Source organism: Electrophorus electricus, unplaced genomic scaffold, assembly GCF_041902795.1.
Source record: "Electrophorus electricus isolate QZ-2024a unplaced genomic scaffold, ASM4190279v1 Scaffold66, whole genome shotgun sequence".
Classification (NCBI taxonomy): domain Eukaryota; kingdom Metazoa; phylum Chordata; class Actinopteri; order Gymnotiformes; family Gymnotidae; genus Electrophorus; species Electrophorus electricus.
The window spans coordinates 218,073-241,066 of record NW_027658783.1 but is presented as its reverse complement, the minus strand read 5'-3'; the positions used below and the strand labels follow the sequence as shown (position 1 = coordinate 241,066).

At 48.0% G+C, this 22,994-nt stretch overlaps 19 non-coding genes across 19 annotated transcripts; all 19 read right to left on the bottom strand.

Moving 5' to 3' along the window:
* Nucleotides 1–95: 95 nt before the first annotated feature.
* Nucleotides 96–259, bottom strand: LOC145656268 (U1 spliceosomal RNA). The gene has a single exon (XR_014121938.1). It is a non-coding gene; the product is annotated as a U1 spliceosomal RNA (small nuclear RNA).
* A 1,044-nt stretch (nucleotides 260–1,303) lies between these two features.
* Nucleotides 1,304–1,467, bottom strand: LOC145656460 (U1 spliceosomal RNA). Its single transcript, XR_014122132.1, has one exon. It is a non-coding gene; the product is annotated as a U1 spliceosomal RNA (small nuclear RNA).
* A 1,049-nt stretch (nucleotides 1,468–2,516) lies between these two features.
* On the bottom strand, nucleotides 2,517–2,680 carry LOC145656267 (U1 spliceosomal RNA). Its single transcript, XR_014121937.1, has one exon. It is a non-coding gene; the product is annotated as a U1 spliceosomal RNA (small nuclear RNA).
* A 1,044-nt stretch (nucleotides 2,681–3,724) lies between these two features.
* LOC145656250 (U1 spliceosomal RNA) lies at nucleotides 3,725–3,888 on the bottom strand. The gene has a single exon (XR_014121918.1). It is a non-coding gene; the product is annotated as a U1 spliceosomal RNA (small nuclear RNA).
* Nucleotides 3,889–4,937: 1,049 nt separating this feature from the next.
* LOC145656266 (U1 spliceosomal RNA) lies at nucleotides 4,938–5,101 on the bottom strand. Its single transcript, XR_014121936.1, has one exon. It is a non-coding gene; the product is annotated as a U1 spliceosomal RNA (small nuclear RNA).
* A 1,044-nt stretch (nucleotides 5,102–6,145) lies between these two features.
* Nucleotides 6,146–6,309, bottom strand: LOC145656265 (U1 spliceosomal RNA). Its single transcript, XR_014121934.1, has one exon. It is a non-coding gene; the product is annotated as a U1 spliceosomal RNA (small nuclear RNA).
* A 1,044-nt stretch (nucleotides 6,310–7,353) lies between these two features.
* Nucleotides 7,354–7,517, bottom strand: LOC145656459 (U1 spliceosomal RNA). Its single transcript, XR_014122131.1, has one exon. It is a non-coding gene; the product is annotated as a U1 spliceosomal RNA (small nuclear RNA).
* A 1,044-nt stretch (nucleotides 7,518–8,561) lies between these two features.
* On the bottom strand, nucleotides 8,562–8,725 carry LOC145656353 (U1 spliceosomal RNA). The gene has a single exon (XR_014122025.1). It is a non-coding gene; the product is annotated as a U1 spliceosomal RNA (small nuclear RNA).
* Nucleotides 8,726–9,769: 1,044 nt separating this feature from the next.
* On the bottom strand, nucleotides 9,770–9,933 carry LOC145656458 (U1 spliceosomal RNA). Its single transcript, XR_014122130.1, has one exon. It is a non-coding gene; the product is annotated as a U1 spliceosomal RNA (small nuclear RNA).
* A 1,044-nt stretch (nucleotides 9,934–10,977) lies between these two features.
* On the bottom strand, nucleotides 10,978–11,141 carry LOC145656342 (U1 spliceosomal RNA). The gene has a single exon (XR_014122014.1). It is a non-coding gene; the product is annotated as a U1 spliceosomal RNA (small nuclear RNA).
* A 1,044-nt stretch (nucleotides 11,142–12,185) lies between these two features.
* LOC145656323 (U1 spliceosomal RNA) lies at nucleotides 12,186–12,349 on the bottom strand. Its single transcript, XR_014121995.1, has one exon. It is a non-coding gene; the product is annotated as a U1 spliceosomal RNA (small nuclear RNA).
* Nucleotides 12,350–13,393: 1,044 nt separating this feature from the next.
* On the bottom strand, nucleotides 13,394–13,557 carry LOC145656331 (U1 spliceosomal RNA). Its single transcript, XR_014122003.1, has one exon. It is a non-coding gene; the product is annotated as a U1 spliceosomal RNA (small nuclear RNA).
* A 1,049-nt stretch (nucleotides 13,558–14,606) lies between these two features.
* On the bottom strand, nucleotides 14,607–14,770 carry LOC145656233 (U1 spliceosomal RNA). Its single transcript, XR_014121900.1, has one exon. It is a non-coding gene; the product is annotated as a U1 spliceosomal RNA (small nuclear RNA).
* A 1,044-nt stretch (nucleotides 14,771–15,814) lies between these two features.
* On the bottom strand, nucleotides 15,815–15,978 carry LOC145656256 (U1 spliceosomal RNA). Its single transcript, XR_014121924.1, has one exon. It is a non-coding gene; the product is annotated as a U1 spliceosomal RNA (small nuclear RNA).
* Nucleotides 15,979–17,020: 1,042 nt separating this feature from the next.
* On the bottom strand, nucleotides 17,021–17,184 carry LOC145656295 (U1 spliceosomal RNA). The gene has a single exon (XR_014121967.1). It is a non-coding gene; the product is annotated as a U1 spliceosomal RNA (small nuclear RNA).
* Nucleotides 17,185–18,228: 1,044 nt separating this feature from the next.
* LOC145656241 (U1 spliceosomal RNA) lies at nucleotides 18,229–18,392 on the bottom strand. The gene has a single exon (XR_014121909.1). It is a non-coding gene; the product is annotated as a U1 spliceosomal RNA (small nuclear RNA).
* A 1,031-nt stretch (nucleotides 18,393–19,423) lies between these two features.
* LOC145656429 (U1 spliceosomal RNA) lies at nucleotides 19,424–19,587 on the bottom strand. The gene has a single exon (XR_014122101.1). It is a non-coding gene; the product is annotated as a U1 spliceosomal RNA (small nuclear RNA).
* A 1,044-nt stretch (nucleotides 19,588–20,631) lies between these two features.
* Nucleotides 20,632–20,795, bottom strand: LOC145656278 (U1 spliceosomal RNA). Its single transcript, XR_014121950.1, has one exon. It is a non-coding gene; the product is annotated as a U1 spliceosomal RNA (small nuclear RNA).
* A 1,044-nt stretch (nucleotides 20,796–21,839) lies between these two features.
* On the bottom strand, nucleotides 21,840–22,003 carry LOC145656326 (U1 spliceosomal RNA). The gene has a single exon (XR_014121998.1). It is a non-coding gene; the product is annotated as a U1 spliceosomal RNA (small nuclear RNA).
* Between the last annotated feature and the right edge of the window lie 991 nt (nucleotides 22,004–22,994).

The following is a 22,994-nucleotide window of genomic DNA, read 5'->3' as shown; positions in this document are numbered from 1 at the left end:
AAGGCATTACTGAACTATGCAGTTGTTTCTCTGCAACAGAGAAACTGCTCAAGCCACCGTCCTTTTATGTGTACCTCTCTTTCAACAAAGCACCTCAGGGGAGAGCGCGAACGCAGTCCCCAACTACCAGAAATTATGCAGTCGAGATTCCCGCAATTGGGGAATTCGCAAGGGTCAGCACAGCCCAAGTGCAATGACTGAGCCTCGCCTTGGGCGAACCACCTTCCTGATCGTGGTCTCACCCCTGCCAGGTAAGTATGCTTTGGGAAAGCAGATGTAGAGGGGCCCTCTCCCCACTGCAGAACACAGGAAAAGGATAAGGATAAAGATCAGGGTGCGGGGTAGACCATGACAAGCAGGAAGGAAGGGAGAGTTAGGGGGCGGGATTGCAGGGCAATGGACTTGATCAAAGGTAAGGGAAGGGGCTGAAGGAAATTCTGGTCAAAAATCCCTATGTGTAGCACCCTCTACCATCCCCACTGGATATGAATTGATCCACTACCGGCAAGCATCGTTCACCCGATCACGGACCGATACCTACGTGTGGAGAGAGCCTACGTGAATTTTTCACGATTTCTGTATTTAAACAACAAATGGAAACCGGTCTGTTTGCCCAGTGCGATGTCCATTAGTTCCCTGTGGAAAATCACAGTGGGTGCGCAGTGCTTTAGCAGTATTCTACAGTTTTATGTCTTTTCCAGGAAGGCAACGACACCCACTCATGGTGGAAAAACAGTCTGCCCCTCTCTGGCAAAAAAACCTTGATCATTTTTACATCAAACCCTAACCCTAACCCAAGCTTTAAACCTCTGGTCCAAACCCATAACGAAAGGCAATCCAAAACAAGACAAGCACCTCATTTGTGGAATTAAAACACACTCTCCAATTGGCAGTTGCTTGAAGGCTTTTTCCTCTGAGCTAGGTTTAGGGACAGAATTTAGAATTTGGTAACAAATCAAAAACAACGTGTCAAAAGAGGGTGTCGCTAACAGAGCTCTTACATGCTACATCAAAATGTGTCAGTACAAATCACAGCACTTTTTTTCAATGAATGATTATAAGCACACTAGTCACAAAGTAGGACTCATTCCTCCAAAGCTACCAGTTGATGAGGTGCCAGCCACTTTGTCGTTCGCCGCGGACGTCCGCGACACCCAGCCAAACAAAACGAGATGTCGCGCTGTACCACCGCCGCCACCGTCCAGACAAAGGCATTACTGAACTATGCAGTTGTTTCTCGGCAACAGAGAAACTGCTCAAGCCACCGTCCTTTTATGCGTACCTCTCTTTCAACAAAGCACCTCAGGGGAGAGCGCGAACGCAGTCCCCCACTACCAGAAATTATGCAGTCGAGATTCCCGCATTTGGGGAATTCGCAAGGGTCAGCACAGCCCAAGTGCAATGACTGAGCCTCGCCTTGGGCGAACCACCTTCCTGATCATGGTCTCACCCCTGCCAGGTAAGTATGCTTTGGGAAAGCAGATGTAGAGGGACCCTCTCCCCACTGCAGAACACAGGAAAAGGATAAGGATAAAGATCAGGGGGCGGGGTAGACCATGACAAGCAGGAAGGAAGGGAGAGTTAGGGGGCGGGATTGCAGGGCAATGGACTTGATCAAAGGTAAGGGAAGGGGCTGAAGGAAATTCTGGTCAAAAATCCCTATGTGTAGCACCCTCTACCATCCCCACTGGATATGAATTGATCCACTACCGGCAAGCATCGTTCACCCGATCACGGACCGATACCTACGTGTGGAGAGAGCCTACGTGAATTTTTCACGATTTCTGTATTTAAACAACAAATGGAAAGGAAACCGGTCTGTTTGCCCAGTGCGATGTCCATTAGTTCCCTGTTGAAAATCACAGTGGGTGCGCAGTGCTTTAGCAGTATTCTACAGTTTTATGTCTTTTCCAGGAAGGCAACGACACCCACTCATGGTGGAAAAACAGTCTGCCCCTCTCTGGCAAAAAAACCTTGATCATTTTTACATCAAACCCTAACCCTAACCCTAGCTTTAAACCTCTGGTCCAAACCCATAACGAAATGCAATCCAAAACAAGACAAGCACCTCATTTGTGGAATTAAAACACACTCTCCAATTGGCAGTTGCTTGAAGGCTTTTTCCTCTGAGCTAGGTTTAGGGACAGAATTTAGAATTTGGTAACAAATCAAAAACAACGTGTCAAAAGAGGGTGTCGCTAACGGAGCTCTTACATGCTACATCAAAATGCGTCAGTACAAATCACAGCACTTTTTTTCAATGAATGATTATAAGCACACTGGTCACAAAGTAGGACTCATTCCTCAAAAGCTACCAGTTGATGAGGTGCCAGCCACTTTGTCGTTCGCCGCGGACGTCCGCGACACCCAGCCAAACAAAACGAGACGTCGCGCTGTGCCACCGCCGCCACCATCCAGACAAAGGCATTACTGAACTATGCAGTTGTTTCTCTGCAACAGAGAAACTGCTCAAGCCACCGTCCTTTTATGTGTACCTCTCTTTCAACAAAGCACCTCAGGGGAGAGCGCGAACGCAGTCCCCAACTACCAGAAATTATGCAGTCGAGATTCCCGCAATTGGGGAATTCGCAAGGGTCAGCACAGCCCAAGTGCAATGACTGAGCCTCGCCTTGGGCGAACCACCTTCCTGATCGTGGTCTCACCCCTGCCAGGTAAGTATGCTTTGGGAAAGCAGATGTAGAGGGGCCCTCTCCCCACTGCAGAACACAGGAAAAGGATAAGGATAAAGATCAGGGTGCGGGGTAGACCATGACAAGCAGGAAGGAAGGGAGAGTTAGGGGGCGGGATTGCAGGGCAATGGACTTGATCAAAGGTAAGGGAAGGGGCTGAAGGAAATTCTGGTCAAAAATCCCTATGTGTAGCACCCTCTACCATCCCCACTGGATATGAATTGATCCACTACCGGCAAGCATCGTTCACCCGATCACGGACCGATACCTACGTGTGGAGAGAGCCTACGTGAATTTTTCACGATTTCTGTATTTAAACAACAAATGGAAACCGGTCTGTTTGCCCAGTGCGATGTCCATTAGTTCCCTGTGGAAAATCACAGTGGGTGCGCAGTGCTTTAGCAGTATTCTACAGTTTTATGTCTTTTCCAGGAAGGCAACGACACCCACTCATGGTGGAAAAACAGTCTGCCCCTCTCTGGCAAAAAAACCTTGATCATTTTTACATCAAACCCTAACCCTAACCCTAGCTTTAAACCTCTGGTCCAAACCCATAACGAAAGGCAATCCAAAACAAGACAAGCACCTCATTTGTGGAATTAAAACACACTCTCCAATTGGCAGTTGCTTGAAGGCTTTTTCCTCTGAGCTAGGTTTAGGGACAGAATTTAGAATTTGGTAACAAATCAAAAACAACGTGTCAAAAGAGGGTGTCGCTAACAGAGCTCTTACATGCTACATCAAAATGTGTCAGTACAAATCACAGCACTTTTTTTCAATGAATGATTATAAGCACACTAGTCACAAAGTAGGACTCATTCCTCCAAAGCTACCAGTTGATGAGGTGCCAGCCACTTTGTCGTTCGCCGCGGACGTCCGCGACACCCAGCCAAACAAAACGAGACGTCGCGCTGTACCACCGCCGCCACCGTCCAGACAAACGCATTACTGAACTATGCAGTTGTTTCTCTGCAACAGAGAAACTGCTCAAGCCACCATCCTTTTATGCGTACCTCTCTTTCAACAAAGCACCTCAGGGGAGAGCGCGAACGCAGTCCCCCACCACCAGAAATTATGCAGTCGAGATTCCCGCATTTGGGGAATTCGCAAGGGTCAGCACAGCCCAAGTGCAATGACTGAGCCTCGCCTTGGGCGAACCACCTTCCTGATCATGGTCTCACCCCTGCCAGGTAAGTATGCTTTGGGAAAGCAGATGTAGAGGGACCCTCTCCCCACTGCAGAACACAGGAAAAGGATAAGGATAAAGATCAGGGGGCGGGGTAGACCATGACAAGCAGGAAGGAAGGGAGAGTTAGGGGGCGGGATTGCAGGGCAATGGACTTGATCAAAGGTAAGGGAAGGGGCTGAAGGAAATTCTGGTCAAAAATCCCTATGTGTAGCACCCTCTACCATCCCCACTGGATATGAATTGATCCACTACCGGCAAGCATCGTTCACCCGATCACGGACCGATACCTACGTGTGGAGAGAGCCTACGTGAATTTTTCACGATTTCTGTATTTAAACAACAAATGGAAAGGAAACCGGTCTGTTTGCCCAGTGCGATGTCCATTAGTTCCCTGTTGAAAATCACAGTGGGTGCGCAGTGCTTTAGCAGTATTCTACAGTTTTATGTCTTTTCCAGGAAGGCAACGACACCCACTCATGGTGGAAAAACAGTCTGCCCCTCTCTGGCAAAAAAACCTTGATCATTTTTACATCAAACCCTAACCCTAACCCTAGCTTTAAACCTCTGGTCCAAACCCATAACGAAATGCAATCCAAAACAAGACAAGCACCTCATTTGTGGAATTAAAACACACTCTCCAATTGGCAGTTGCTTGAAGGCTTTTTCCTCTGAGCTAGGTTTAGGGACAGAATTTAGAATTTGGTAACAAATCAAAAACAACGTGTCAAAAGAGGGTGTCGCTAACGGAGCTCTTACATGCTACATCAAAATGCGTCAGTACAAATCACAGCACTTTTTTTCAATGAATGATTATAAGCACACTAGTCACAAAGTAGGACTCATTCCTCAAAAGCTACCAGTTGATGAGGTGCCAGCCACTTTGTCGTTCGCCGCGGACGTCCGCGACACCCAGCCAAACAAAACGAGACGTCGCGCTGTGCCACCGCCGCCACCATCCAGACAAAGGCATTACTGAACTATGCAGTTGTTTCTCTGCAACAGAGAAACTGCTCAAGCCACCGTCCTTTTATGTGTACCTCTCTTTCAACAAAGCACCTCAGGGGAGAGCGCGAACGCAGTCCCCAACTACCAGAAATTATGCAGTCGAGATTCCCGCAATTGGGGAATTCGCAAGGGTCAGCACAGCCCAAGTGCAATGACTGAGCCTCGCCTTGGGCGAACCACCTTCCTGATCGTGGTCTCACCCCTGCCAGGTAAGTATGCTTTGGGAAAGCAGATGTAGAGGGGCCCTCTCCCCACTGCAGAACACAGGAAAAGGATAAGGATAAAGATCAGGGTGCAGGGTAGACCATGACAAGCAGGAAGGAAGGGAGAGTTAGGGGGCGGGATTGCAGGGCAATGGACTTGATCAAAGGTAAGGGAAGGGGCTGAAGGAAATTCTGGTCAAAAATCCCTATGTGTAGCACCCTCTACCATCCCCACTGGATATGAATTGATCCACTACCGGCAAGCATCGTTCACCCGATCACGGACCGATACCTACGTGTGGAGAGAGCCTACGTGAATTTTTCACGATTTCTGTATTTAAACAACAAATGGAAACCGGTCTGTTTGCCCAGTGCGATGTCCATTAGTTCCCTGTGGAAAATCACAGTGGGTGCGCAGTGCTTTAGCAGTATTCTACAGTTTTATGTCTTTTCCAGGAAGGCAACGACACCCACTCATGGTGGAAAAACAGTCTGCCCCTCTCTGGCAAAAAAACCTTGATCATTTTTACATCAAACCCTAACCCTAACCCTAGCTTTAAACCTCTGGTCCAAACCCATAACGAAATGCAATCCAAAACAAGACAAGCACCTCATTTGTGGAATTAAAACACACTCTCCAATTGGCAGTTGCTTGAAGGCTTTTTCCTCTGAGCTAGGTTTAGGGACAGAATTTAGAATTTGGTAACAAATCAAAAACAACGTGTCAAAAGAGGGTGTCGCTAACGGAGCTCTTACATGCTACATCAAAATGCGTCAGTACAAATCACAGCACTTTTTTTCAATGAATGATTATAAGCACACTGGTCACAAAGTAGGACTCATTCCTCAAAAGCTACCAGTTGATGAGGTGCCAGCCACTTTGTCGTTCGCCGCGGACGTCCGCGACACCCAGCCAAACAAAACGAGACGTCGCGCTGTGCCACCGCCGCCACCATCCAGACAAAGGCATTACTGAACTATGCAGTTGTTTCTCTGCAACAGAGAAACTGCTCAAGCCACCGTCCTTTTATGTGTACCTCTCTTTCAACAAAGCACCTCAGGGGAGAGCGCGAACGCAGTCCCCAACTACCAGAAATTATGCAGTCGAGATTCCCGCAATTGGGGAATTCGCAAGGGTCAGCACAGCCCAAGTGCAATGACTGAGCCTCGCCTTGGGCGAACCACCTTCCTGATCGTGGTCTCACCCCTGCCAGGTAAGTATGCTTTGGGAAAGCAGATGTAGAGGGGCCCTCTCCCCACTGCAGAACACAGGAAAAGGATAAGGATAAAGATCAGGGTGCGGGGTAGACCATGACAAGCAGGAAGGAAGGGAGAGTTAGGGGGCGGGATTGCAGGGCAATGGACTTGATCAAAGGTAAGGGAAGGGGCTGAAGGAAATTCTGGTCAAAAATCCCTATGTGTAGCACCCTCTACCATCCCCACTGGATATGAATTGATCCACTACCGGCAAGCATCGTTCACCCGATCACGGACCGATACCTACGTGTGGAGAGAGCCTACGTGAATTTTTCACGATTTCTGTATTTAAACAACAAATGGAAACCGGTCTGTTTGCCCAGTGCGATGTCCATTAGTTCCCTGTGGAAAATCACAGTGGGTGCGCAGTGCTTTAGCAGTATTCTACAGTTTTATGTCTTTTCCAGGAAGGCAACGACACCCACTCATGGTGGAAAAACAGTCTGCCCCTCTCTGGCAAAAAAACCTTGATCATTTTTACATCAAACCCTAACCCTAACCCTAGCTTTAAACCTCTGGTCCAAACCCATAACGAAAGGCAATCCAAAACAAGACAAGCACCTCATTTGTGGAATTAAAACACACTCTCCAATTGGCAGTTGCTTGAAGGCTTTTTCCTCTGAGCTAGGTTTAGGGACAGAATTTAGAATTTGGTAACAAATCAAAAACAACGTGTCAAAAGAGGGTGTCGCTAACAGAGCTCTTACATGCTACATCAAAATGTGTCAGTACAAATCACAGCACTTTTTTTCAATGAATGATTATAAGCACACTAGTCACAAAGTAGGACTCATTCCTCCAAAGCTACCAGTTGATGAGGTGCCAGCCACTTTGTCGTTCGCCGCGGACTTCCGCGACACCCAGCCAAACAAAACGAGACGTCGCGCTGTACCACCACCGCCACCGTCCAGACAAAGGCATTACTGAACTATGCAGTTGTTTCTCTGCAACAGAGAAACTGCTCAAGCCACCGTCCTTTTATGCATACCTCTCTTTCAACAAAGCACCTCAGGGGAGAGCGCGAACGCAGTCCCCCACTACCAGAAATTATGCAGTCGAGATTCCCGCATTTGGGGAATTCGCAAGGGTCAGCACAGCCCAAGTGCAATGACTGAGCCTCGCCTTGGGCGAACCACCTTCCTGATCATGGTCTCACCCCTGCCAGGTAAGTATGCTTTGGGAAAGCAGATGTAGAGGGACCCTCTCCCCACTGCAGAACACAGGAAAAGGATAAGGATAAAGATCAGGGGGCGGGGTAGACCATGACAAGCAGGAAGGAAGGGAGAGTTAGGGGGCGGGATTGCAGGGCAATGGACTTGATCAAAGGTAAGGGAAGGGGCTGAAGGAAATTCTGGTCAAAAATCCCTATGTGTAGCACACTCTACCATCCCCACTGGATATGAATTGATCCACTACCGGCAAGCATCGTTCACCCGATCACGGACGGATACCTACGTGTGGAGAGAGCCTACGTGAATTTTTCACGATTTCTGTATTTAAACAACAAATGGAAACCGGTCTGTTTGCCCAGTGCGATGTCCATTAGTTCCCTGTTGAAAATCACAGTGGGTGCGCAGTGCTTTAGCAGTATTCTACAGTTTTATGTCTTTTCCAGGAAGGCAACGACACCCACTCATGGTGAAAAAACAGTCTGCCCCTCTCTGGCAAAAAAACCTTGATCATTTTTACATCAAACCCTAACCCTAACCCTAGCTTTAAACCTCTGGTCCAAACCCATAACGAAAGGCAATCCAAAACAAGACAAGCACCTCATTTGTGGAATTAAAACACACTCTCCAATTGGCAGTTGCTTGAAGGCTTTTTCCTCTGAGCTAGGTTTAGGGACAGAATTTAGAATTTGGTAACAAATCAAAAACAACGTGTCAAAAGAGGGTGTCGCTAACGGAGCTCTTACATGCTACATCAAAATGCGTCAGTACAAATCACAGCACTTTTTTTCAATGAATGATTATAAGCACACTGGTCACAAAGTAGGACTCATTCCTCCAAAGCTACCAGTTGATGAGGTGCCAGCCACTTTGTCGTTCGCCGCGGACGTCCGCGACACCCAGCCAAACAAAACGAGACGTCGCGCTGTACCACCGCCGCCACCGTCCAGACAAAGGCATTACTGAACTATGCAGTTGTTTCTCTGCAACAGAGAAACTGCTCAAGCCACCATCCTTTTATGCGTACCTCTCTTTCAACAAAGCACCTCAGGGGAGAGCGCGAACGCAGTCCCCCACTACCAGAAATTATGCAGTCGAGATTCCCGCATTTGGGGAATTCGCAAGGGTCAGCACAGCCCAAGTGCAATGACTGAGCCTCGCCTTGGGCGAACCACCTTCCTGATCGTGGTCTCACCCCTGCCAGGTAAGTATGCTTTGGGAAAGCAGATGTAGAGGGACCCTCTCCCCACTGCAGAACACAGGAAAAGGATAAGGATAAAGATCAGGGGGCGGGGTAGACCATGACAAGCAGGAAGGAAGGGAGAGTTAGGGGGCGGGATTGCAGGGCAATGGACTTGATCAAAGGTAAGGGAAGGGGCTGAAGGAAATTCTGGTCAAAAATCCCTATGTGTAGCACCCTCTACCATCCCCACTGGATATGAATTGATCCACTACCGGCAAGCATCGTTCACCCGATCACGGACCGATACCTACGTGTGGAGAGAGCCTACATGAATTTTTCACGATTTCTGTATTTAAACAACAAATGGAAACCGGTCTGTTTGCCCAGTGCGATGTCCATTAGTTCCCTGTGCAAAATCACAGTGGGTGCGCAGTGCTTTAGCAGTATTCTACAGTTTTATGTCTTTTCCAGGAAGGCAACGACACCCACTCATGGTGGAAAAACAGTCTGCCCCTCTCTGGCAAAAAAACCTTGATCATTTTTACATCAAACCCTAACCCTAACCCTAGCTTTAAACCTCTGGTCCAAACCCATAACGAAAGGCAATCCAAAACAAGACAAGCACCTCATTTGTGGAATTAAAACACACTCTCCAATTGGCAGTTGCTTGAAGGCTTTTTCCTCTGAGCTAGGTTTAGGGACAGAATTTAGAATTTGGTAACAAATCAAAAACAACGTGTCAAAAGAGGGTGTCGCTAACGGAGCTCTTACATGCTACATCAAAATGCGTCAGTACAAATCACAGCACTTTTTTTCAATGAATGATTATAAGCACACTGGTCACAAAGTAGGACTCATTCCTCAAAAGCTACCAGATGATGAGGTGCCAGCCACTTTGTCGTTCGCCGCGGACGTCCGCGACACCCAGCCAAACAAAACGAGACGTCGCGCTGTACCACCACCGCCACCGTCCAGACAAAGGCATTACTGAACTATGCAGTTGTTTCTCTGCAACAGAGAAACTGCTCAAGCCACCGTCCTTTTATGCGTACCTCTCTTTCAACAAAGCACCTCAGGGGAGAGCGCGAACGCAGTCCCCCACTACCAGAAATTATGCAGTCGAGATTCCCGCATTTGGGGAATTCGCAAGGGTCAGCACAGCCCAAGTGCAATGACTGAGCCTCGCCTTGGGCGAACCACCTTCCTGATCATGGTCTCACCCCTGCCAGGTAAGTATGCTTTGGGAAAGCAGATGTAGAGGGACCCTCTCCCCACTGCAGAACACAGGAAAAGGATAAGGATAAAGAGCAGGGGGCGGGGTAGACCATGACAAGCAGGAAGGAAGGGAGAGTTAGGGGGCGGGATTGCAGGGCAATGGACTTGATCAAAGGTAAGGGAAGGGGCTGAAGGAAATTCTGGTCAAAAATCCCTATGTGTAGCACCCTCTACCATCCCCACTGGATATGAATTGATCCACTACCGGCAAGCATCGTTCACCCGATCACGGACCGATACCTACGTGTGGAGAGAGCCTACGTGAATTTTTCACGATTTCTGTATTTAAACAACAAATGGAAACCGGTCTGTTTGCCCAGTGCGATGTCCATTAGTTCCCTGTGGAAAATCACAGTGGGTGCGCAGTGCTTTAGCAGTATTCTACAGTTTTATGTCTTTTCCAGGAAGGCAACGACACCCACTCATGGTGGAAAAACAGTCTGCCCCTCTCTGGCAAAAAAACCTTGATCATTTTTACATCAAACCCTAACCCTAACCCTAGCTTTAAACCTCTGGTCCAAACCCATAACGAAAGGCAATCCAAAACAAGACAAGCACCTCATTTGTGGAATTAAAACACACTCTCCAATTGGCAGTTGCTTGAAGGCTTTTTCCTCTGAGCTAGGTTTAGGGACAGAATTTAGAATTTGGTAACAAATCAAAAACAACGTGTCAAAAGAGGGTGTCGCTAACGGAGCTCTTACATGCTACATCAAAATGCGTCAGTACAAATCACAGCACTTTTTTTCAATGAATGATTATAAGCACACTGGTCACAAAGTAGGACTCATTCCTCCAAAGCTACCAGTTGATGAGGTGCCAGCCACTTTGTCGTTCGCCGCGGACGTCCGCGACACCCAGCCAAACAAAACGAGACGTCGCGCTGTACCACCGCCGCCACCGTCCAGACAAAGGCATTACTGAACTATGCAGTTGTTTCTCTGCAACAGAGAAACTGCTCAAGCCACCATCCTTTTATGCGTACCTCTCTTTCAACAAAGCACCTCAGGGGAGAGCGCGAACGCAGTCCCCCACTACCAGAAATTATGCAGTCGAGATTCCCGCATTTGGGGAATTCGCAAGGGTCAGCACAGCCCAAGTGCAATGACTGAGCCTCGCCTTGGGCGAACCACCTTCCTGATCGTGGTCTCACCCCTGCCAGGTAAGTATGCTTTGGGAAAGCAGATGTAGAGGGACCCTCTCCCCACTGCAGAACACAGGAAAAGGATAAGGATAAAGATCAGGGGGCGGGGTAGACCATGACAAGCAGGAAGGAAGGGAGAGTTAGGGGGCGGGATTGCAGGGCAATGGACTTGATCAAAGGTAAGGGAAGGGGCTGAAGGAAATTCTGGTCAAAAATCCCTATGTGTAGCACCCTCTACCATCCCCACTGGATATGAATTGATCCACTACCGGCAAGCATCGTTCACCCGATCACGGACCGATACCTACGTGTGGAGAGAGCCTACGTGAATTTTTCACGATTTCTGTATTTAAACAACAATTGGAAACCGGTCTGTTTGCCCAGTGCGATGTCCATTAGTTCCCTGTGGAAAATCACAGTGGGTGCGCAGTGCTTTAGCAGTATTCTACAGTTTTATGTCTTTTCCAGGAAGGCAACGACACCCACTCATGGTGGAAAAACAGTCTGCCCCTCTCTGGCAAAAAAACCTTGATCATTTTTACATCAAACCCTAACCCTAACCCTAGCTTTAAACCTCTGGTCCAAACCCATAACGAAATGCAATCCAAAACAAGACAAGCACCTCATTTGTGGAATTAAAACACACTCTCCAATTGGCAGTTGCTTGAAGGCTTTTTCCTCTGAGCTAGGTTTAGGGACAGAATTTAGAATTTGGTAACAAATCAAAAACAACGTGTCAAAAGAGGGTGTCGCTAACTGAGCTCTTACATGCTACATCAAAATGTGTCAGTACAAATCACAGCACTTTTTTTCAATGAATGATTATAAGCACACTGGTCACAAAGTAGGACTCATTCCTCAAAAGCTACCAGTTGATGAGGTGCCAGCCACTTTGTCGTTCGCCGCGGACGTCCGCGACACCCAGCCAAACAAAACGAGACGTCGCGCTGTACCACCGCCGCCACCGTCCAGACAAAGGCATTACTGAACTATGCAGTTGTTTCTCTGCAACAGAGAAACTGCTCAAGCCACCGTCCTTTTATGCATACCTCTCTTTCAACAAAGCACCTCAGGAGAGAGCGCGAACGCAGTCCCCCACTACCAGAAATTATGCAGTCGAGATTCCCGCATTTGGGGAATTCGCAAGGGTCAGCACAGCCCAAGTGCAATGACTGAGCCTCGCCTTGGGCGATCCACCTTCCTGATCATGGTCTCACCCCTGCCAGGTAAGTATGCTTTGGGAAAGCAGATGTAGAGGGACCCTCTCCCCACTGCAGAACACAGGAAAAGGATAAGGATAAAGAGCAGGGGGCGGGGTAGACCATGACAAGCAGGAAGGAAGGGAGAGTTAGGGGGCGGGATTGCTGGGCAATGGACTTGATCAAAGGTAAGGGAAGGGGCTGAAGGAAATTCTGGTCAAAAATCCCTATGTGTAGCACCCTCTACCATCCCCACTGGATATGAATTGATCCACTACCGGCAAGCATCGTTCACCCGATCACGGACCGATACCTACGTGTGGAGAGAGCCTACGTGAATTTTTCACGATTTCTGTATTTAAACAACAAATGGAAACCGGTCTGTTTGCCCAGTGCGATGTCCATTAGTTCCCTGTGGAAAATCACAGTGGGTGCGCAGTGCTTTAGCAGTATTCTACAGTTTTATGTCTTTTCCAGGAAGGCAACGACACCCACTCATGGTGGAAAAACAGTCTGCCCCTCTCTGGCAAAAAAACCTTGATCATTTTTACATCAAACCCTAACCCTAACCCTAGCTTTAAACCTCTGGTCCAAACCCATAACGAAAGGCAATCCAAAACAAGACAAGCACCTCATTTGTGGAATTAAAACACACTCTCCAATTGGCAGTTGCTTGAAGGCTTTTTCCTCTGAGCTAGGTTTAGGGACAGAATTTAGAATTTGGTAACAAATCAAAAACAACGTGTCAAAAGAGGGTGTCGCTAACGGAGCTCTTACATGCTACATCAAAATGCGTCAGTACAAATCACAGCACTTTTTTTCAATGAATGATTATAAGCACACTGGTCACAAAGTAGGACTCATTCCTCCAAAGCTACCAGTTGATGAGGTGCCAGCCACTTTGTCGTTCGCCGCGGACGTCCGCGACACCCAGCCAAACAAAACGAGACGTCGCGCTGTACCACCGCCGCCACCGTCCAGACAAAGGCATTACTGAACTATGCAGTTGTTTCTCTGCAACAGAGAAACTGCTCAAGCCACCATCCTTTTATGCGTACCTCTCTTTCAACAAAGCACCTCAGGGGAGAGCGCGAACGCAGTCCCCCACTACCAGAAATTATGCAGTCGAGATTCCCGCATTTGGGGAATTCGCAAGGGTCAGCACAGCCCAAGTGCAATGACTGAGCCTCGCCTTGGGCGAACCACCTTCCTGATCGTGGTCTCACCCCTGCCAGGTAAGTATTCTTTGGGAAAGCAGATGTAGAGGGACCCTCTCCCCACTGCAGAACACAGGAAAAGGATAAGGATAAAGATCAGGGGGCGGGGTAGACCATGACAAGCAGGAAGGAAGGGAGAGTTAGGGGGCGGGATTGCAGGGCAATGGACTTGATCAAAGGTAAGGGAAGGGGCTGAAGGAAATTCTGGTCAAAAATCCCTATGTGTAGCACCCTCTACCATCCCCACTGGATATGAATTGATCCACTACCGGCAAGCATCGTTCACCCGATCACGGACCGATACCTACGTGTGGAGAGAGCCTACGTGAATTTTTCACGATTTCTGTATTTAAACAACAAATGGAAAGGAAACCGGTCTGTTTGCCCAGTGCGATGTCCATTAGTTCCCTGTTGAAAATCACAGTGGGTGCGCAGTGCTTTAGCAGTATTCTACAGTTTTATGTCTTTTCCAGGAAGGCAACGACACCCACTCATGGTGGAAAAACAGTCTGCCCCTCTCTGGCAAAAAAACCTTGATCATTTTTACATCAAACCCTAACCCTAACCCTAGCTTTAAACCTCTGGTCCAAACCCATAACGAAATGCAATCCAAAACAAGACAAGCACCTCATTTGTGGAATTAAAACACACTCTCCAATTGGCAGTTGCTTGAAGGCTTTTTCCTCTGAGCTAGGTTTAGGGACAGAATTTAGAATTTGGTAACAAATCAAAAACAACGTGTCAAAAGAGGGTGTCGCTAACTGAGCTCTTACATGCTACATCAAAATGTGTCAGTACAAATCACAGCACTTTTTTTCAATGAATGATTATAAGCACACTGCTCACAAAGTAGGACTCATTCCTCAAAAGCTACCAGTTGATGAGGTGCCAGCCACTTTGTCGTTCGCCGCGGACGTCCGCGACACCCAGCCAAACAAAACGAGACGTCGCGCTGTACCACCGCCGCCACCGTCCAGACAAAGGTATTACTGAACTATGCAGTTGTTTCTCTGCAACAGAGAAACTGCTCAAGCCACCGTCCTTTTATGCGTACCTCTCTTTCAAAAAAGCACCTCAGGGGAGAGCGCAAACGCAGTCCCCCACTACCAGAAATTATGCAGTCGAGATTCCCGCATTTGGGGAATTCGCAAGGGTTAGCACAGCCCAAGTGCAATGACTGAGCCTCGCCTTGGGCGAACCACCTTCGTGATCATGGTCTCACCCCTGCCAGGTAAGTATGCTTTGGGAAAGCAGATGTAGAGGGACCCTCTCCCCACTGCAGAACACAGGAAAAGGATAAGGATAAAGAGCAGGGGGCGGGGTAGACCATGACAAGCAGGAAGGAAGGGAGAGTTAGGGGGCGGGATTGCAGGGCAATGGACTTGATCAAAGGTAAGGGAAGGGGCTGAAGGAAATTCTGGTCAAAAATCCCTATGTGTAGCACCCTCTACCATCCCCACTGGATATGAATTGATCCACTACCGGCAAGCATCGTTCACCCGATCACGGACCGATACCTACGTGTGGAGAGAGCCTACGTGAATTTTTCACGATTTCTGTATTTAAACAACAAATGGAAACCGGTCTGTTTGCCTAGTGCGATGTCCATTAGTTCCCTGTTGAAAATCACAGTGGGTGCGCAGTGCTTTAGCAGTATTCTACAGTTTTATGTCTTTTCCAGGAAGGCAACGACACCCACTCATGGTGAAAAAACAGTCTGCCCCTCTCTGGCAAAAAAACCTTGATCATTTTTACATCAAACCCTAACCCTAACCCTAGCTTTAAACCTCTGGTCCAAACCCATAACGAAAGGCAATCCAAAACAAGACAAGCACCTCATTTGTGGAATTAAAACACACTCTCCAATTGGCAGTTGCTTGAAGGCTTTTTCCTCTGAGCTAGGTTTAGGGACAGAATTTAGAATTTGGTAACAAATCAAAAACAACGTGTCAAAAGAGGGTGTCGCTAACGGAGCTCTTACATGCTACATCAAAATGCGTCAGTACAAATCACAGCAATTTTTTTCAATGAATGATTATAAGCACACTGGTCACAAAGTAGGACTCATTCCTCAAAAGCTACCAGTTGATGAGGTGCCAGCCACTTTGTCGTTCGCCGCGGACGTCCGCGACACCCAGCCAAACAAAACGAGACGTCGCGCTGTACCACCGCCGCCACCGTCCAGACAAAGGTATTACTGAACTATGCAGTTGTTTCTCTGCAACAGAGAAACTGCTTAAGCCACCGTCCTTTTATGCGTACCTCTCTTTCAACAAAGCACCTCAGGGGAGAGCGCGAACGCAGTCCCCCACTACCAGAAATTATGCAGTCGAGATTCCCGCATTTGAGGAATTCGCAAGGGTCAGCACAGCCCAAGTGCAATGACTGAGCCTCGCCTTGGGCGAACCACCTTCCTGATCATGGTCTCACCCCTGCCAGGTAAGTATGCTTTGGGAAAGCAGATGTAGAGGGACCCTCTCCCCACTGCAGAACACAGGAAAAGGATAAGGATAAAGATCAGGGGGCGAGGTAGACCATGACAAGCAGGAAGGAAGGGAGAGTTAGGGGGCGGGATTGCAGGGCAATGGACTTGATCAAAGGTAAGGGAAGGGGCTGAAGGAAATTCTGGTCAAAAATCCCTGTGTAGCACCCTCTACCATCCCCACTGGATATGAATTGATCCACTACCGGCAAGCATCGTTCACCCGATCACGGACCGATACCTACGTGTGGAGAGAGCCTACGTGAATTTTTCACGATTTCTGTATTTAAACAACAAATGGAAACCGGTCTGTTTGCCTAGTGCGATGTCCATTAGTTCCCTGTTGAAAATCACAGTGGGTGTGCAGTGCTTTAGCAGTATTCTACAGTTTTATGTCTTTTCCAGGAAGGCAACGACACCCACTCATGGTGAAAAAACAGTCTGCCCCTCTCTGGCAAAAAAACCTTGATCATTTTTACATCAAACCCTAACCCTAACCCTAGCTTTAAACCTCTGGTCCAAACCCATAACGAAAGGCAATCCAAAACAAGACAAGCACCTCATTTGTGGAATTAAAACACACTCTCCAATTGGCAGTTGCTTGAAGGCTTTTTCCTCTGAGCTAGGTTTAGGGACAGAATTTAGAATTTGGTAACAAATCAAAAACAACGTGTCAAAAGAGGGTGTCGCTAACGGAGCTCTTACATGCTACATCAAAATGCGTCAGTACAAATCACAGCACTTTTTTTCAATGAATGATTATAAGCACACTGGTCACAAAGTAGGACTCATTCCTCAAAAGCTACCAGTTGATGAGGTGCCAGCCACTTTGTCGTTTGCCGTGGACGTCCGCGACACCCAGCCAAACAAAACAAGACGTCGCGCTGTACCACCGCCGCCACCGTCCAGACAAAGGTATTACTGAACTATGCAGTTGTTTCTTTGCAACAGAGAAACTGCTCAAGCCACCGTCCTTTTATGCGTACCTCTCTTTCAACAAAGCACCTCAGGGGAGAGCGCGAACGCAGTCCCCAACTACCAGAAATTATGCAGTCGAGATTCCCGCATTTGGGGAATTCGCAAGGGTCAGCACAGCCCAAGTGCAATGACTGAGCCTTGCCTTGGGCGAACCACCTTCCTGATCATGGTCTCACCCCTGCCAGGTAAGTATGCTTTGGGAAAGCAGATGTAGAGGGACCCTCTCCCCACTGCAGAACACAGGAAAAGGATAAGGATAAAGATCAGGGGGCGGGGTAGACCATGACAAGCAGGAAGGAAGGGAGAGTTAGGGGGCGGGATTGCAGGGCAATGGACTTGATCAAAGGTAAGGGAAGGGGCTGAAGGAAATTCTGGTCAAAAATCCCTATGTGTAGCACCCTCTACCATCCCCACTGGATATGAATTGATCCACTACCGGCAAGCATCGTTCACCCGATCACGGACCGATACCTACGTGTGGAGAGAGCCTACGTGAATTTTTCACGATTTCTGTATTTAAACAACAAATGGAAACCGGTCTGTTTGCCCAGTGCGATGTCCATTAGTTCCCTGTTGAAAATCACAGTGGGTGCGCAGTGCTTTAGCAGTATTCTACAGTTTTATGTCTTTTCCAGGAAGGCAACGACACCCACTCATGGTGAAAAAACAGTCTGCCCCTCTCTGGCAAAAAAACCTTGATCATTTTTACATCAAACCCTAACCCTAACCCTAGCTTTAAACCTCTGGTCCAAACCCATAACGAAAGGCAATCCAAAACAAGACAAGCACCTCATTTGTGGAATTAAAACACACTCTCCAATTGGCAGTTGCTTGAAGGCTTTTTCCTCTGAGCTAGGTTTAGGGACAGAATTTAGAATTTGGTAACAAATCAAAAACAACGTGTCAAAAGAGGGTGTCGCTAACGGAGCTCTTACATGCTACATCAAAATGCGTCAGTACAAATCACAGCACTTTTTTTCAATGAATGATTATAAGCACACTGGTCACAAAGTAGGACTCATTCCTCAAAAGCTACCAGTTGATGAGGTGCCAGCCACTTTGTCGTTCGCCGCGGACGTCCGCGACACCCAGCCAAACAAAACGAGACGTCGCGCTGTACCACCGCCGCCACGGTCCAGACAAAGGTATTACTGAACTATGCAGTTGTTTCTCTGCAACAGAGAAACTGCTCAAGCCACCGTCCTTTTATGCGTACCTCTCTTTCAACAAAGCACCTCAGGGGAGAGCGCGAACGCAGTCCCCCACTACCAGAAATTATGCAGTCGAGATTCCCGCATTTGGGGAATTCGCAAGGGTCAGCACAGCCCAAGTGCAATGACTGAGCCTCGCCTTGGGCGAACCACCTTACTGATCATGGTCTCACCCCTGCCAGGTAAGTATGCTTTGGGAAAGCAGATGTAGAGGGACCCTCTCCCCACTGCAGAACACAGGAAAAGGATAAGGATAAAGATCAGGGGGCGGGGTAGACCATGACAAGCAGGAAGGAAGGGAGAGTTAGGGGGTGGGATTGCAGGGCAATGGACTTGATCAAAGGTAAGGGAAGGGGCTGAAGGAAATTCTGGTCAAAAATCCCTATGTGTAGCACCCTCTACCATCCCCACTGGATATGAATTGATCCACTACCGGCAAGCATCGTTCACCCGATCACGGACCGATACCTACGTGTGGAGAGAGCCTACGTGAATTTTTCACGATTTCTGTATTTAAACAACAAATAGAAACCGGTCTGTTTGCCCAGTGCGATGTCCATTAGTTCCCTGTTGAAAATCACAGTGGGTGCGCAGTGCTTTAGCAGTATTCTACAGTTTTATGTCTTTTCCAGGAAGGCAACGACACCCACTCATGGTGGAAAAACAGTCTGCCCCTCTCTGGCAAAAAAACCTTGATCATTTTTACATCAAACCCTAACCCTAACCCTAGCTTTAAACCTCTGGTCCAAACCCATAACGAAATGCAATCCAAAACAAGACAAGCACCTCATTTGTGGAATTAAAACACACTCTCCAATTGGCAGTTGCTTGAAGGCTTTTTCCTCTGAGCTAGGTTTAGGGACAGAATTTAGAATTTGGTAACAAATCAAAAACAACGTGTCAAAAGAGGGTGTCGCTAACGGAGCTCTTACATGCTACATCAAAATGCGTCAGTACAAATCACAGCACTTTTTTTCAATGAATGATTATAAGCACACTGGTCACAAAGTAGGACTCATTCCTCAAAAGCTACCAGTTGATGAGGTGCCAGCCACTTTGTCGTCCGCGACACCCAGCCAAACAAAACGAGACGTCGCGCTGTACCACCACCGCCACCGTCCAGACAAAGGTATTACTGAACTATGCAGTTGTTTCTCTGCAACAGAGAAACTGCTCAAGCCACCGTCCTTTTATGCGTACCTCTCTTTCAACAAAGCACCTCAGGGGAGAGCGCGAACGCAGTCCCCCACTACCAGAAATTATGCAGTCGAGATTCCCACATTTGGGGAATTCGCAAGGGTCAGCACAGCCCAAGTGCAATGACTGAGCCTCGCCTTGGGCGAACCACCTTCCTGATCATGGTCTCACCCCTGCCAGGTAAGTATGCTTTGGGAAAGCAGATGTAGAGGGACCCTCTCCCCACTGCAGAACACAGGAAAAGGATAAGGATAAAGAGCAGGGGGCGGGGTAGACCATGACAAGCAGGAAGGAAGGGAGAGTTAGGGGGCGGGATTGCAGGGCAATGGACTTGATCAAAGGTAAGGGAAGGGGCTGAAGGAAATTCTGGTCAAAAATCCCTATGTGTAGCACCCTCTACCATCCCCACTGGATATGAATTGATCCACTACCGGCAAGCATCGTTCACCCGATCACGGACCGATACCTACGTGTGGAGAGAGCCTACGTGAATTTTTCACGATTTCTGTATTTAAACAACAAATGGAAACCGGTCTGTTTGCCCAGTGCGATGTCCATTAGTTCCCTGTGGAAAATCACAGTGGGTGCGCAGTGCTTTAGCAGTATTCTACAGTTTTATGTCTTTTCCAGGAAGGCAACGACACCCACTCATGGTGGAAAAACAGTCTGCCCCTCTCTGGCAAAAAAACCTTGATCATTTTTACATCAAACCCTAACCCTAACCCTAGCTTTAAACCTCTGGTCCAAACCCATAACGAAAGGCAATCCAAAACAAGACAAGCACCTCATTTGTGGAATTAAAACACACTCTCCAATTGGCAGTTGCTTGAAGGCTTTTTCCTCTGAGCTAGGTTTAGGGACAGAATTTAGAATTTGGTAACAAATCAAAAACAACGTGTCAAAAGAGGGTGTCGCTAACGGAGCTCTTACATGCTACATCAAAATGCGTCAGTACAAATCACAGCACTTTTTTTAAATGAATGATTATAAGCACACTGGTCACAAAGTAGGACTCATTCCTCAAAAGCTACCAGTTGATGAGGTGCCAGCCACTTTGTCGTTCGCCGCGGACGTCCGCGACACCCAGCCAAACAAAACGAGACCTCGCGCTGTGCCACCGCCGCCACCGTCCAGACAAAGGCATTACTGAACTATGCAGTTGTTTCTCTGCAACAGAGAAACTGCTCAAGCCACCGTCCTTTTATGCGTACCTCTCTTTCAACAAAGCACCTCAGGGGAGAGCGCGAACGCAGTCCCCCACTACCAGAAATTATGCAGTCGAGATTCCCGCATTTGGGGAATTCGCAAGGGTCAGCACAGCCCAAGTGCAATGACTGAGCCTCGCCTTGGGCGACCCACCTTCCTGATCATGGTCTCACCCCTGCCAGGTAAGTATGCTTTGGGAAAGCAGATGTAGAGGGACCCTCTCCCCACTGCAGAACACAGGAAAAGGATAAGGATAAAGAGCAGGGGGCGGGGTAGACCATGACAAGCAGGAAGGAAGGGAGAGTTAGGGGGCGGGATTGCAGGGCAATGGACTTGATCAAAGGTAAGGGAAGGGGCTGAAGGAAATTCTGGTCAAAAATCCCTATGTGTAGCACCCTCTACCATCCCCACTGGATATGAATTGATCCACTACCGGCAAGCATCGTTCACCCGATCACGGACCGATACCTACGTGTGGAGAGAGCCTACGTGAATTTTTCACGATTTCTGTATTTAAACAACAAATGGAAACCGGTCTGTTTGCCCAGTGCGATGTCCATTAGTTCCCTGTGGAAAATCACAGTGGGTGCGCAGTGCTTTAGCAGTATTCTACAGTTTTATGTCTTTTCCAGGAAGGCAACGACACCCACTCATGGTGGAAAAACAGTCTGCCCCTCTCTGGCAAAAAAACCTTGATCATTTTTACATCAAACCCTAACCCTAACCCTAGCTTTAAACCTCTGGTCCAAACCCATAACGAAAGGCAATCCAAAACAAGACAAGCACCTCATTTGTGGAATTAAAACACACTCTCCAATTGGCAGTTGCTTGAAGGCTTTTTCCTCTGAGCTAGGTTTAGGGACAGAATTTAGAATTTGGTAACAAATCAAAAACAACGTGTCAAAAGAGGGTGTCGCTAACAGAGCTCTTACATGCTACATCAAAATGCGTCAGTACAAATCACAGCACTTTTTTTCAATGAATGATTATAAGCACACTGGTCACAAAGTAGGACTCATTCCTCAAAAGCTACCAGTTGATGAGGTGCCAGCCACTTTGTCGTTCGCCGCGGACGTCCGCGACACCCAGCCAAACAAAACGAGACGTCGCGCTGTACCACCACCGCCACCGTCCAGACAAAGGTATTACTGAATTATGCAGTTGTTTCTCTGCAACAGAGAAACTGCTCAAGCCACCGTCCTTTTATGCGTACCTCTCTTTCAACAAAGCACCTCAGGGGAGAGCGCGAACGCAGTCCCCCACTACCAGAAATTATGCAGTCGAGATTCCCACATTTGGGGAATTCGCAAGGGTCAGCACAGCCCAAGTGCAATGACTGAGCCTCGCCTTGGGCGAACCACCTTCCTGATCATGGTCTCACCCCTGCCAGGTAAGTATGCTTTGGGAAAGCAGATGTAGAGGGACCCTCTCCCCACTGCAGAACACAGGAAAAGGATAAGGATAAAGAGCAGGGGGCGGGGTAGACCATGACAAGCAGGAAGGAAGGGAGAGTTAGGGGGCGGGATTGCAGGGCAATGGACTTGATCAAAGGTAAGGGAAGGGGCTGAAGGAAATTCTGGTCAAAAATCCCTATGTGTAGCACCCTCTACCATCCCCACTGGATATGAATTGATCCACTACCGGCAAGCATCGTTCACCCGATCACGGACCGATACCTACGTGTGGAGAGAGCCTACGTGAATTTTTCACGATTTCTGTATTTAAACAACAAATGGAAACCGGTCTGTTTGCCCAGTGCGATGTCCATTAGTTCCCTGTGGAAAATCACAGTGGGTGCGCAGTGCTTTAGCAGTATTCTACAGTTTTATGTCTTTTCCAGGAAGGCAACGACACCCACTCATGGTGGAAAAACAGTCTGCCCCTCTCTGGCAAAAAAACCTTGATCATTTTTACATCAAACCCTAACCCTAACCCTAGCTTTAAACCTCTGGTCCAAACCCATAACGAAAGGCAATCCAAAACAAGACAAGCACCTCATTTGTGGAATTAAGACACACTCTCCAATTGGCAGTTGCTTGAAGGCTTTTTCCTCTGAGCCAGGTTTAGGGACAGAATTTAGAACTTGGTAACAAATCAAAAACAACGTGTCAAAAGAGGGTGTCGCTAACGGAGCTCTCACATGCTACATCAAAATGCGTCAGTACAAATCACAGCACTTTTTTTCAATGAATGATTATAAGCACACTGGTCACAAAGTAGGACTCATTCCTCAAAAGCTACCAGTTGATGAGGTGCCAGCCACTTTGTCGTTCGCCGCGGACGTCCGCGACACCCAGCCAAACAAAACGAGATGTCGCGCTGTACCACCGCCGCCACCGTCCAGACAAAGGCATTACTGAACTATGCAGTTGTTTCTCGGCAACAGAGA